Below are 12,204 nucleotides of genomic sequence, written 5' to 3'. Positions count from 1 at the left end.
CGAGCCCTGTGGAGGGGGGGGTTCCTGTTCAGTGGGGAGCCTGGCTTCTCTATCTCCTGCTCCCCATGCTTGTGCTCTCTCTCTCTCTCTGTCAAATAAAATAAATAAAATCTTAAAAAAAAAAGTGTTATGTATGGCTTTCTTATTTCTTCGGATTCTGTCTGTTTATAAAACTATGTCCAACATGTTCTTTATGTTTGTAAGTGGGAACAGTTGAATATGGGATGTGCAAGCAGGCAAGAGGTGACCAGGAAGAGTAGCGTTGACAGTCACACAAGGTCACAAAATAGAAAGAAAGTGTGTTGCAAGATGAAGGATGAGGTAAGTCTCCAAAAGGAGAGAATCAATTGCCTAGACGTTAAATTCCTTGAGTTCTGGGAGATGAAACCTCTAGTTGTTCTACTTAATTAAAATGAGTCTTCAGAAAGCAAGAGTGTTTCCTCCCCTCCTTCCTTCCCCTTCTCCTTTCCCCCCCTTCTCTGGTTCTTCCCCTTTCTCTCCCCTCTCACTCATTTTCCAAGGTCTTTTGCTGTATTCCTAGAAGGTATCAAAATAAGCACTACCATAATTGTACAAACATAAAAGAACAAGTGTAAGAGTGATGGTTGTAAGATGAATCCCATGGTGCTGATATTTTAAAACATATTTCAACGTAAATGTAGTAGTTTTATAGTCATTGGATTTGTGGATATTTTATATCCGTCTAGATCTTTGTTTCTTTTTTTTCTTTTTAAGATTTTTCTTTTTGAGTAATCTCTACACCCAACATGGGGCTGGAAGTTACAGCCCCAAGATCAAGAGTTGCCTGCTCCACTGACTGAGCCAGCCAGGTGCTCCTAGATCTACTTTGCCTTTTTTTTTTTTTTTTTAAAGACCTTATTTATTTATTTGAGAGAGAGAGTGCATGCCATGGACTGAGCTGGGGGAGGGGAAAGGGGGAGGGAGAGGAATAAGCAGACAATGCACTGAGCACAGAGCTTGGTGCAGGCCAATCCCATGACCCCAAGATTATGATCTGAGCTGAAACCAAGAGTCAGATGTTCAACTGACTGGGCTACCCAGACACCCCATCCCTAGATCTTTTTCTTAAAGGGACAGATAGTAAATATTTTTGGCTTTGTGGGATTCATGGTCTGTGTTGTAACTACTCAACTCGGCTGTCATAGAGCAAAAGAAGCCATAGACAACTTCCAAATGAAGGGCATGGCTGTTGGCCATGAGAACCATGTTGTGTGCATATGAAACTATTTTTTAAAAGATTTTATTTATTTATTTGAGAGAGACACAGCAAGAGAGGGAACATAAGCAGAGGGGAGTGAGAGGGAGAAGCAGGCTTCCTGCTGAGCAGGGAGCCTGATACGGGGCTCGATCCCAGGACCCTGGGATCATGACCTGAGCCGAAGGCAGATGCTTAACGACTGAGCCACCCAGGTGCCCCTAAAACTCCATTTATAAAAGCAGACAGTGGGCCATAGTTTGTTGACTCCTGGGCTAGGGTATTTATTTTTATTTTTCATTTTAAAAAAATATTTATTTTGGAGAGAGAGGGATAGGGGAGAGGGAGAGAAATCCTCAAGCAGACTCCCTGCTGAGTGCGGAGCCTGACATGGGACTCCATTCCAGGACCCTGAGATCATGTCCTGAGCTGAAATCAGGAGTCGGACCTTAACCAACTGAGCCACCCAGGCGCCCCTGGACTAGAGTATTTAAAGCTTCAAATAATCAGTTTGTGATAAGACTATCATTTTAGTGTAAACCATTTGGGATATTTATTGAATTGAGTTTGTAATCACTGTTCAAATGTTTATGAAAAATTATTCTCCAGGTATCCCTGGGTGGCTCAGTTAAGCGGCTGCCTTCGGCTCAGGTCATGATCCTGGGGTCCCGGGATCGAGCCCTGCATGGGGCTCCCTGCTCAGTGGCAAGTCTGCTTCTCCCTCTCCCTCTGCCTGCCTCTCTGCCTACTTGTGCTCTCTCTCTATCTCTCTGTCAAATAAATAAATACAATCTTAAAAAAAAAGCATGAATTCCTATACAAGTGATGGGAAGTGTTCCTCTCTACTCAAAAAAGTCTTTCTGATACTATAATTTTCCACCCATGTAAATTCAGAATCTAAATTCCCACATCTTCCCGTTAGTAAAAGAATTCCCATTAAGATGGTGTGGCAGAGACTGGCCGGCTACTAAGCAAACCCATTTCCTCCTCTCCCCGAGCACACAGCCAGACTCCATTTCCCCACCCCCACAGTTTGACTACTGTGTGACTGAATTCCAGTAAATGGAATATCAGTGCAAGTGAGGCACATCAGTTCCAGAGCTGGCCCGCAAAAGCCTCCCCATCTTTTTTCCAGTCCACACTCTGACTATGGACAACTCAAAAGCTGGGGAAGGGAGGGCAGAGCCAGGATGTGGAGGGCCCCATCCACTGAGGGGGAAATCTGCTTTGGGCTTCCCACGAGTGAGCAATAAAATTCTCTTGGGTTGAGCTACCGAGATTTTTGACTTAGCTGTCACAGCCAATAATGTCTTTTTTTAAATATATTTTATTTATTTATTTATTTGAGACAGTTCATGAGAGGGGAGAGGGTCAGAGGGAGAAGCAGACTCCCTGCTGAGCAGGGAGACCGATGCGGGACTCGATCCCAGGACTCCAGGATCATGACCTGAGCCGAAGGCCGTCGCTTAACCAACTGAGCCACCCAGGCACCCACAGCCAATAATGTCTTAATTATGGTAATGGTGGATAGCAGTGGAGATTTATTAATTTATTTTGGAATATCTTTAAAGGTGGAGGAAGGCAAGAAGGTGGAATTTTTACATTTATCCATCTATTCATTCAACAAGTATTTATTGAGGATTTACGTGGCTAAGTTCTGAGGATACAGAGACAGAGAAGATGCAGCTCCTGTCTTCGAGGATTCGGCTTAGGTCATGATCCCAGGGTCCTGGGATCGAGCCCCGCATCGGGCTCCTGGCTCAGAGAGGAGCCTGCTTCTCCCTCTCCCTGTCTCTCTCCCTTCTCATGCTTTCTCTCTCTGTATCTCTGTGTCTCAAATGAATAAATAAAATCTTTTAAAAAACAAAAACAAATGGAGTGTCCTGTGATAGAAATATATCCAAGTGGGCGGGTGGGATAGAGGAGGGAGTTCCCATTTCGGGGGAAGGAGGAAACAGCTTTCAAAGGCAAACAAGGCTGCCATAGCTTGGAGCCAGTTGCCTCTACTTGAGCAGGGGGAGGTTAGGGAGGGCAGGAGGTAGGCTAGGGAAGCAGACATCCCTTAGATCCCACCAGGCAGGTGGCAAGAGGCAGATGGTGGGGTTCAGGACTGAGCTCTGCATAAAACCTCAGGATTCAGCAGAAATCTAGTCTCACAGTGCTACCATACGAAGAGGCCGCCCGGTGAGCTGAGCGATGGGCTTGAGTGAGCTTCTTGGGACTTTTACAGGTTGGCACCGTCATAGTTCTTCCCTTGGCCTCCAGAGGGCGCGCCAGTGCTTCCCACAAAGGTTCACTCTTGAATACAGTAGTCTCCACTTAGACCAGGTTTTCCTGCAGTCAACCACCCAGGGGAAGCAGATGATCCTCTTTCTGACGTATAATCAGGTCAGTAGTAGCCTGATGCTACGTCACTATGGCTGCGTCATTCCCCTCAATTCATCTCATCATGTAGGCACTTTATCATCTCGAAACATCACAAGAAGAAGGGTGAGTACTGGACAATAAGATATCTTAACAGAGAGACCACATTCCCATAACTTTTATTACAGTATATTGTTCTTTTTTTTAATATTTTATTTATTTATTTGAGAGAGACAGAGATAGTGAGAGAGAGCTCGAGCAGGAAGAAGGGGGAGAAGCAGACACCGCACGGAGCAGGGAGCCCGATGCGGGGCTTGATCCCAGGACCCTGGGATCATGACCTGAGCCGAAGGCAGACACTTAACCATCTGAGCCACCCAGGCACCCCTACAGTATATTGTTCTCTAAGTATTCTATTTTATTATTAGTTATTGCTGTTAATCTCTTTATTGTGCCTAACTGATAAATTACACTTTATCATGGGTATGAATGTATGTGTAGGAAAAAACATAGTATACATGGGGTTTGGTAGTATCTGTGGTCTTCAGGCATCCACTGGGCATCTTGGGATGTATCCCCCATGGATAAGGAGGGACTACTGTATACATAGAATGTGTACTGTGTGTCAGGTTCAGCTCCGATCCCACAGTCTAGTAGGCGATGGGGGTGACTGACGCAAACAGATCCTTTACATGTCATGCCTGTCATGAGTCCACCAAGAGACATACACGTAGGATATCATAAGAACCCAGAGAAGGGGTTGGCTATGTGTCCGTAATAAGTAAGGACTCCTTGTCCTCACCTTCTGGAATTTGTACACCAAGTCCTAGTTCCCTCCACACAAGAAAAATTGCCTGATTTATTAAGCAGATGCTGGACACCAAGCACTACATACATCTAAACACATCCGATTTCCTTGAATTCTAGTAACAACCCCCTTTCCGGATGAGTAAATGGAATCATGGAGAGGTTAACTAGCAAGTGGCAGAGCCAGGATTGCAATCCAAACTTGCTGGCATTGAAATAAATCTCATGCTTTTAGCCCTTCTGTTCTAGGGCTACCCGGGAGCTACACATTTTGCTCATCAGGCCCCCAGGCCTTCTTTTCTCCGGATCGGGGCCCATTCCACCCCAGAAATCAATGACACCATCTCTCTGCATGTCCTTCTGAGAACTGTAGTTGGCTCTCTCTGGACTGTCTCCACCCCTACCCTGCCTTCCTATGCGACAGTGGGTAGATCTGGCCAGCCTTTGCTTGGGACGCTGGGCGGTCAGGTCTCCTCACAGCCCAGCCTTCTCCTACCGCAGGTATATCATGGCCACGGTCACCTGCATAGCTTCAGGCTTGGCTTTGCTCCCCCCTCCAATGCCATCTTCTGCTTCTCGCACAGATTCTACTCCATGTAATGTCTGCCTCAAATTCTGCCTTCTCCAGGGTGATAACTTGCTGGCCCACAAGGACCTCTGCCTATTATCTTCATTTCTGAAACAAATTAAATCAATTTATCAGGTGTTGTCCCAAGACATATCTCTCCTATGATAATTTATTTTAGAATAGTTATCATGTATGTGATAGCCTTTCCTACTACAGGAAGATGTGAAGTGTGTCCAAATTTCAATAGGCTTAAAGTAAAGATGTAGGGCACCTGGGTGGCTCAGTCGTTAAGCATCTGCCTTCGGGTCAGGTTGTGATCCCAGGGTCCTGGGATCGAGCCCCGAATTGGGCTCCCTGCCCGGTGGGAAGCCTGCTTCTCCCTCTCCCACTCCCCCCTGCTTGTGTTCCCTCTCTCTGTCTCTCTCTCTGTCAAAAAATAAATAAAATCTTAAAAAAAATGTATAAGATGTAATTAAAGTACAACTTTATATTTGCCTCTAATGCATGTTTTTGTTACTTTAAAAATATTAACTTTATTGAGATATATTTTAATACTATGAAATGCACCCATTTTAAGTGCATATTTTGATGAATTTTGACAAATTTACATAACCATGTTAGACCACCATAATCAAGATAGAGGACATTTATAATCATCCAAAAGAATTTCTGTGTGTTCCTTCTCAATCAATGGTTCCCAGCTTCTGTCTTGGCCAAAGGCAATCACTGATCTGGTTTCTGACCCTATAGATTAGATTTGTCTTTTCTAGAGTTTCATATAAGTGAAATATAAAGTATGTACTCTTGTGTCAGACTTCTTTCACTCAGCATAATGTACTGGATATTCATCTGTGGACCAGTATTTCCATATTATTGTTGAATAGTAGTTTCAGTGTATTAATACACCACAATTTGCTTTTCCATGCTCCCATTATGGACGGTGGAGTTCTTTCTTGGTCACTGAGAATAGAACTGCTCTGAACATTTGGGTGTTGTGTGGACATATGTTTTCATTCGTTTTTTAATCAATACCAAAGAGAAGAATTGCGCAGTCATCTGGTAAGGTTTTGTTTAACTTTATAAGAAACTCCTAAATTACGTGGTCACACCATTTTACATTCCCGTTAGCAATGGATGAAAATTCCAGTTGCTCCATATCTTCAGCACTTAGTACTGTTAATCTTTTATAATCTGAGCCATTTTAGCAGATATGTAATGTTATCTAATTGTGGCTTTAACTAACTCTGATGACCAATGATGTTAAGTATCTTTTCTTGTGCTTATTGACCTTTTGCATATTTTCTTTTGTAAGTGACTATTCAAATCTTTTGCCAATTTTTAGAAATTGGGTTGTCTTTTTAGTGTAAGAACTTCTTTTTAGTAAAAACTTTTTTTTTAAGACTTTTTATTTATTTGAGAGAGAGAATGAGATAGAGAGGAGAGAGCATGAGAAGGGGGAGGGTCCGAGGGAGAAGCAGACTCACTGCTGAGCAGGGAGCCCGATGTGGGACTCGATCCCGGGACTCCAGGATCATGACCTGAGCTGAAGGCAGTTGCCCAACCAACTGAGCCACCCAGGCGCCCTTTAGTAAAAACTTTTTATATATTAGAGATACAGTTTCTTTGTCAGGTAAATGTATTTTCAATATCTTTTTCCAAGTTTCCAAGTTTCCATGTTAAAATGTATTACCCAAGTTTAGGCTTCCCCTTTTATTTTCTTAACTATGTTTTTTTAAAGGGTAAAGGTTTTAATACTGATGAAGTGCAATTTATCAATTTTTCTCTTTTATAGTTTGTGCTTTTTGTGTCCTATCTAGTCTCTGCTTACCCCAGTTTTCAAATATTGTCTCATGTTTTCTTCTAGTAGTTTTGTAGTTCTATTTTTATATTTGGGTCTATGATCCATTTTGAGTTAACTTTTTGTACATGGTATGAAACAAGGGATGGATTTATTAATTTTTTCCCCTAAGAACATAGAGCTGTTTCAGCTTCATTTGTTAAAACTCTATCTGTGGGGCACCTAGGTGGCTCAGTCGTTAAGCATCTGCCTTCAGCTCAGGTCATGATCCGAGGGGTCTGGGATCGAGCCCCGCATCAGGCTCCCTGCTCTGCGGGAAGCCTGCTTCTCCCTCTCCCACTCCCCCTGCTTGTGTTCCTTCTCTCGCTTTGTCTCTCTCTCTGTCAAATAAATAAATAAGTCTTAAAAAAAATAAAACTCTATCCTTTTCCCCACTGAATTATTTTGGAACCATTGTCAAAGATCAATTGACTAATAAAACTACAGTAATCCAGAGAGTGTGGTATTAGGGAACGAATAGGCAAGGAGAACATTGGAATAGAATAGAGCCCGGAAATAAACCCATATGAAAGTGGTCCATTTTTTATCTTTTGATCTTTGACAAAGGAACATCCATTTATGATAAGTCTCAACAAAGTGGGTACAGAGGGAATATACCTCAACATAATAAAGCCCACAGCTAACATCATAATTAACAGGGGAAAGCTAAAGGCTTTTCTTATAAGATTAAGAACAAGACAAGGATGCCCATTCTCACCACCTTTATTATAATGTTGGAATAGTATTGGAAGTCCTTGCCTGAGCAATGAGGCAAGAAAAAGAAATAAAAGGCATCAATATTGGAAAGGAACAACTAAAACTGTCATAATTTGCAGTCGATGTGATATTATATGTAGAAAACCTGAAAGACCCCACCAAAATACTATTAGAACTAATAAACAAATTCTTTAAAGTTGCAGGATACAAAATCAATATACAAAAATCAGTTGCATTTCTATATACTAATAATAAACTATCAGAAAAAGAACTAAGAATACAATCTGATTTACAATTGCATCAAAAAGAATAAAATAGCTAGGAATAAATTTAATCAAGGAGGTGAAAAAGCCTGTACACTGACTAAAATGCATTGATGAAAGAAATTGAATATGACACAGATAAACAAGATATTCTGTGCTCGTGAATTGGAAGAATTATAACTGTTAAAATGTATTACCCAAGAAATCTACAGATTCAGTGCAATTCCTATCAAAATTATTTTTTTTAAGATTTTATTTTTAAGTAATCTCTACACCCAGCGTGGGGCTTGAACTTACAACTCTGAGATCAAGAGTTGTATGAGCCAGCTAGGAGCCTTCCCATCAAAATTCTAATGACATTTTTCAGAGAAATAGAATAAATGATCCTAAAATTTTTATGGAACCACAAAGGACCCCAATTAGCCAAAGCAATCTTGGGCAAGAAGAACAAAGGATTTTGATGGATTCCTGATTCATATTTAGGTCTTTCATCCATTTTGAGTCTATTTTTGTGTATGGTGTAAGAAAATGGTCTGGTATCATTCTTCTGCATGTGGCTGTCCAATTTTCCCAACACCATTTGTTGGAGATTATCTTTTTTCCATTGGATATTCTTTCCTGCTTTGTTGAAGATTAGTTTACCATAGAGTTTGAGGGCCCATTTCTGGGTTCTCTATTCTGTTCCATTGATCTATGTGTCTGTTTTTGTACCAGTACCATACTGTCTTGATAATTACAGCTTTGTAATAGAGCTGAAAGTCCGGAATTGTGAGGCCACCTGTTTTGGTTTTCTTTTTCAACATTCCTTTGGCTATTCAGGGTCTTTTCTGGTTCCATACAAATTTTAGGATTATTTGTTCCAGCTCTGTGAAAGAAGCTGATGGTATTTTGATAGGATTGCATTGACTGTGTAGATTGCTCTAGGTAGCATAGACATTTTAATGATATTTGTTCTTCCAATCCATGAGCAAGGAACATTTTTCTATTTCATTGTGTCTTCCTCAATTTCTTTTTTTTAAATTTTTTTAAAAATTTAAAAAATTTTTTATTTTTTTAAAGATTTTTATTTATTTATTTGACAGAGAGAGAGATCGTGGGAGCAGGAACACAGCAGGGGGAGTGGGAGAGGGAGAAGCAGGCTTCCTGCCAAGCAGGGAGCCCGATGAGGGGCTCAATCCCAGGACCCTGGGATCATGACCTGAGCTGTAGGCAGCTGCTTAACCAACTGAGCCACGCAGGCACCCCTTCCTCAATTTCTTTCTTGAGTGTTCTATAGTTTTCTGAGTACAGATCCCTTGTCTCTTTGGTTAGGTTTATACCTACATATCTTAAGGTTTGGGGTGCAGTTGTAAATGGAATTGACTCCTTAATTACTCTTTCTTCTGTCTCATTGTTAGTGTATAAAAACACAACTGATTTGTGTGCATTGATTTTATATCCTGCCACTTTACTGAATTCCTGTATGAGTTCTAGCAGTTTTGGGGTGGAGTCTTTTGGGTTTTCCACACAAAGTATCATATCATCTGCAGACAGTGAGAGTTTGACTTCTTCTTTGCCGATTTGGATGCCTTTTATTTTTTTTGTTGTTGTCTGATTGCTGTAGCTAGGACTTCTAATGCTATGTTGAATAGCAGTGGTGATAGTGGACATCCCTGCCGTGTTCCTGACCTTAGGGGAGAAAGCTGTCAGGTTTTCCCCACTGAGAATGATAGTTGCTGTGGCCTTTTCATATATGGCTTTTATGATATTGAGGTATATTCCCTCTATCCCTACACTGTGAAGAGTTTTAGTTAAGAAAGGATGCTGTACTTTGTCGAATGCTTTTTCTGCATCTATTGAGAGGATCATATGGTTCTTGTCCTTTCTTTTATTTATTTAGTGTATCACATTGATTGATTTGCAGATGTTGAACCATGCTTGCAGCCCAGGAATAAATCCCTCTTGGTCATGGTTAATAGTCATTTTAATGTACTGTTGGATCCTATTGGCTAGGATTTTGGTGAGAATTTTTGCATCCATGTTCATCAGGGATATCAGTCTGTAATTCCCCTTTTTGGTGGGGTCTTTGTCTGGTTTTGGGATCAAGGTAATGCTGGCCTCATAGAATGAGTTTGGAAGTTTTACTTCCATTTCTATTTTTTTAAACAGCCTCAGAAGAATAGGTATTAATTCTTCTTTAAATGTTTGGTAGAATTCCCCTGGGAAGCCATCCAGCCCTGGGCTCTTGTTTGTTGGGAGATTTTTGATTAGTGCTTCAATTTTCTTGCTGGTTATGGGTCTGTTTAGGTTTTCTATTTCTTCCTGTTTCAGTTTTGGTAGTTTATACATCTCTAGGAATGCATTCCTTTCTTCCAGATTGCCTAATTTGTTGGCCTATAGTTGCTCATAATGTGTTCTTATAATTGTATTTCTTCAGTGTTGCTTGTGATCTCTTCTCTTTCAGTCATGCTTTTATTTATTTGGGTCCTTTCTCTTTTCTTTTTGAGAAGTCTGGCCAGGGGCTTATCAATCTTATTAATTCTTTCAAAGAACCAGCTCCTAGTTTCGTTGATCTGTTCTACTGTTCTTTTGGTTTCTATTTCATTGATCCCCACTCTAATCTTTATTATTTCTCTTCTCCTGCTGGGTTTAGGCTTTATTTGCTGTTCTTTCTCCAGCTCTTTTTGGTGTAAGGTTAGGTCAGGTATTTGAGACATTTATTGTTTCTTGAGAAAGGCTTGTATTACTATATACTTCCCTGTTAGGACCGACTTTGCTGCATCCCAAAGGCTTTGAACAGTTGTGTTTTCATTTTCAATTGTTTCAATGAATTTTTTAAATTCTTCTTTAATTTCATGGTTTACCCAATCATTCTTTAGTAGGATGCTCTTTAGCCTCCATGTATTTGAGTTCTTTCCGACTTTCCTCTTGTGATTGAGCTCCAGTTTGAAAGCACTGTGGTCTGAAAATATGTAGGGAATGATCCCAATCTTTTGGTACCAGTTGAGACCTAATTTGTGACCCAGTATGTGATCTGTTCTGGAGAATGTTCCATGTGCAGTCGAGAAAAATATGTATTCTGTTGCCTTAGGATGGAATGCTCTGAATATATCTGTGAAGTCCATCTCGTCCAGTGTGTCATTCAAAGCCCTTGTTTCCTTGTTGATCTTCTGCTTAGATGATCTGTCCATTGCAGTGAGTGGGGTGTTAAAGTTCCCTACTATTATTGTACTATTATCAATGTGTTTCTTTAATTTTGTTATTAATTGGTTTATATAATTGGCTGCTTCCCTGTTAGGGGCATAAATATTTACAATGTTAGATCTTCTTGTTGGATAGACCCCTTAATTATGATATAGTGTCCTTCCTCATCTCTTATTATACTCGTTGGTTTAAAATCTCATTTGTCTGATATAAGGATTGCCACCCCAGCTTTCATTTGATGTCCATTAGCATAATAAATTGTTCCCCACCCCCGACTTTCAATCCGGAGGTATCTTTGGATCTAAAATGAGTCTCTTGCAGACAGCATGTCCATGGGTCTTACTTTTTAATCTAATCTGATACCCTGTGTCTTTTGATTGGGGCATTTAGCCGATTTACATTCAGAGTAAGTATTGAAAGATATGAATTTAGTGCCATTGTATTACCTGTAAAGTCACTGTTTCTGTAGATTGTCTTTGTTCCTTTCTGGTCTATGTTACTTTTGGGCTCTCTCTTCACTTAAAGGATCCTTACGGAACTGGTTTAGTGATCATAAATTCTTTTAGTTTCTGTTTGTCCTGGAAGCTTTTTATCTTCTATTTTGAATGACATCCTTGCTGGAAAAAGTATTCTTGGCTGCATATTTTTCTCATTTAGGACCCTGAATATATCATGCCAGTCCTTTCTGGCCTGCCCAGGTCTCTGTAGATAGATCTTTTGCCAGTCTAATGTTTCTGCCTTTGTAGGTTATGGACCTCTTGTCCTGAACTGCTTTCAGGATTTTCTCTTTGTCTCTGAGATTTGCAAGTTTCAGTCTTATATGTTGGGGTGTTGACCTATTTTTATTGATTTTGAGGGGGGTTTTCTGTGCCTTCTGGACTTGGATGCCTTCTCCCTTCCCCGGATTAGGGACGTTCTCTGCAATAATTTGCTCCACTATACCTTCTGCCACCCTCTCTCTTTCCTCTTCTTCTGGGATCCCAATTATTCTAATATTGTTTCGCTTTATGGTATCACTCATCTCTCGAATTCTCCCCTCATGATCCAGTAGTTGTTTATCTCTCTTTTTCTCGGCTTCTTTATTGTCCATCATATTGTCTTCTATATCACTAATTCTCTCTTCTGTTTCATTTATCCTAGCAGTTAGAGCCTCCTTTTTTTTTAGAGCCTCCATTTTTGATTACATCTCATTAATAGCCTTTTTGATTTCAACTTGATTAGATTTTAGTTATTTTATTTCTCCAGAAAG

General features: G+C 40.6%; 1 long non-coding RNA gene across 2 annotated transcripts in view; it reads left to right on the top strand.

Moving 5' to 3' along the window:
* The first annotated feature begins 3,656 nt into the window (after nt 1–3,656).
* The window catches only part of LOC112812594 (uncharacterized), a 26,334-nt gene continuing 17,786 nt past the window's right edge, over nt 3,657–12,204 (top strand). For both annotated transcript variants that reach the window (XR_012375959.1, XR_012375960.1), the window contains exon 1: nt 3,657–3,706. This is a non-coding gene — a long non-coding RNA (uncharacterized lncRNA). The remainder of the gene's footprint in view (nt 3,707–12,204) is intronic.

The sequence above is a fragment of the Callorhinus ursinus genome, unplaced genomic scaffold (assembly GCF_003265705.2).
Source record: "Callorhinus ursinus isolate GAN/ISIS: 27379988/994484 unplaced genomic scaffold, GSC_fseal_2.0 scaffold2, whole genome shotgun sequence".
NCBI classification, from domain to species: domain Eukaryota; kingdom Metazoa; phylum Chordata; class Mammalia; order Carnivora; family Otariidae; genus Callorhinus; species Callorhinus ursinus.
This window is presented reverse-complemented; position numbering and strand designations above follow the sequence as displayed.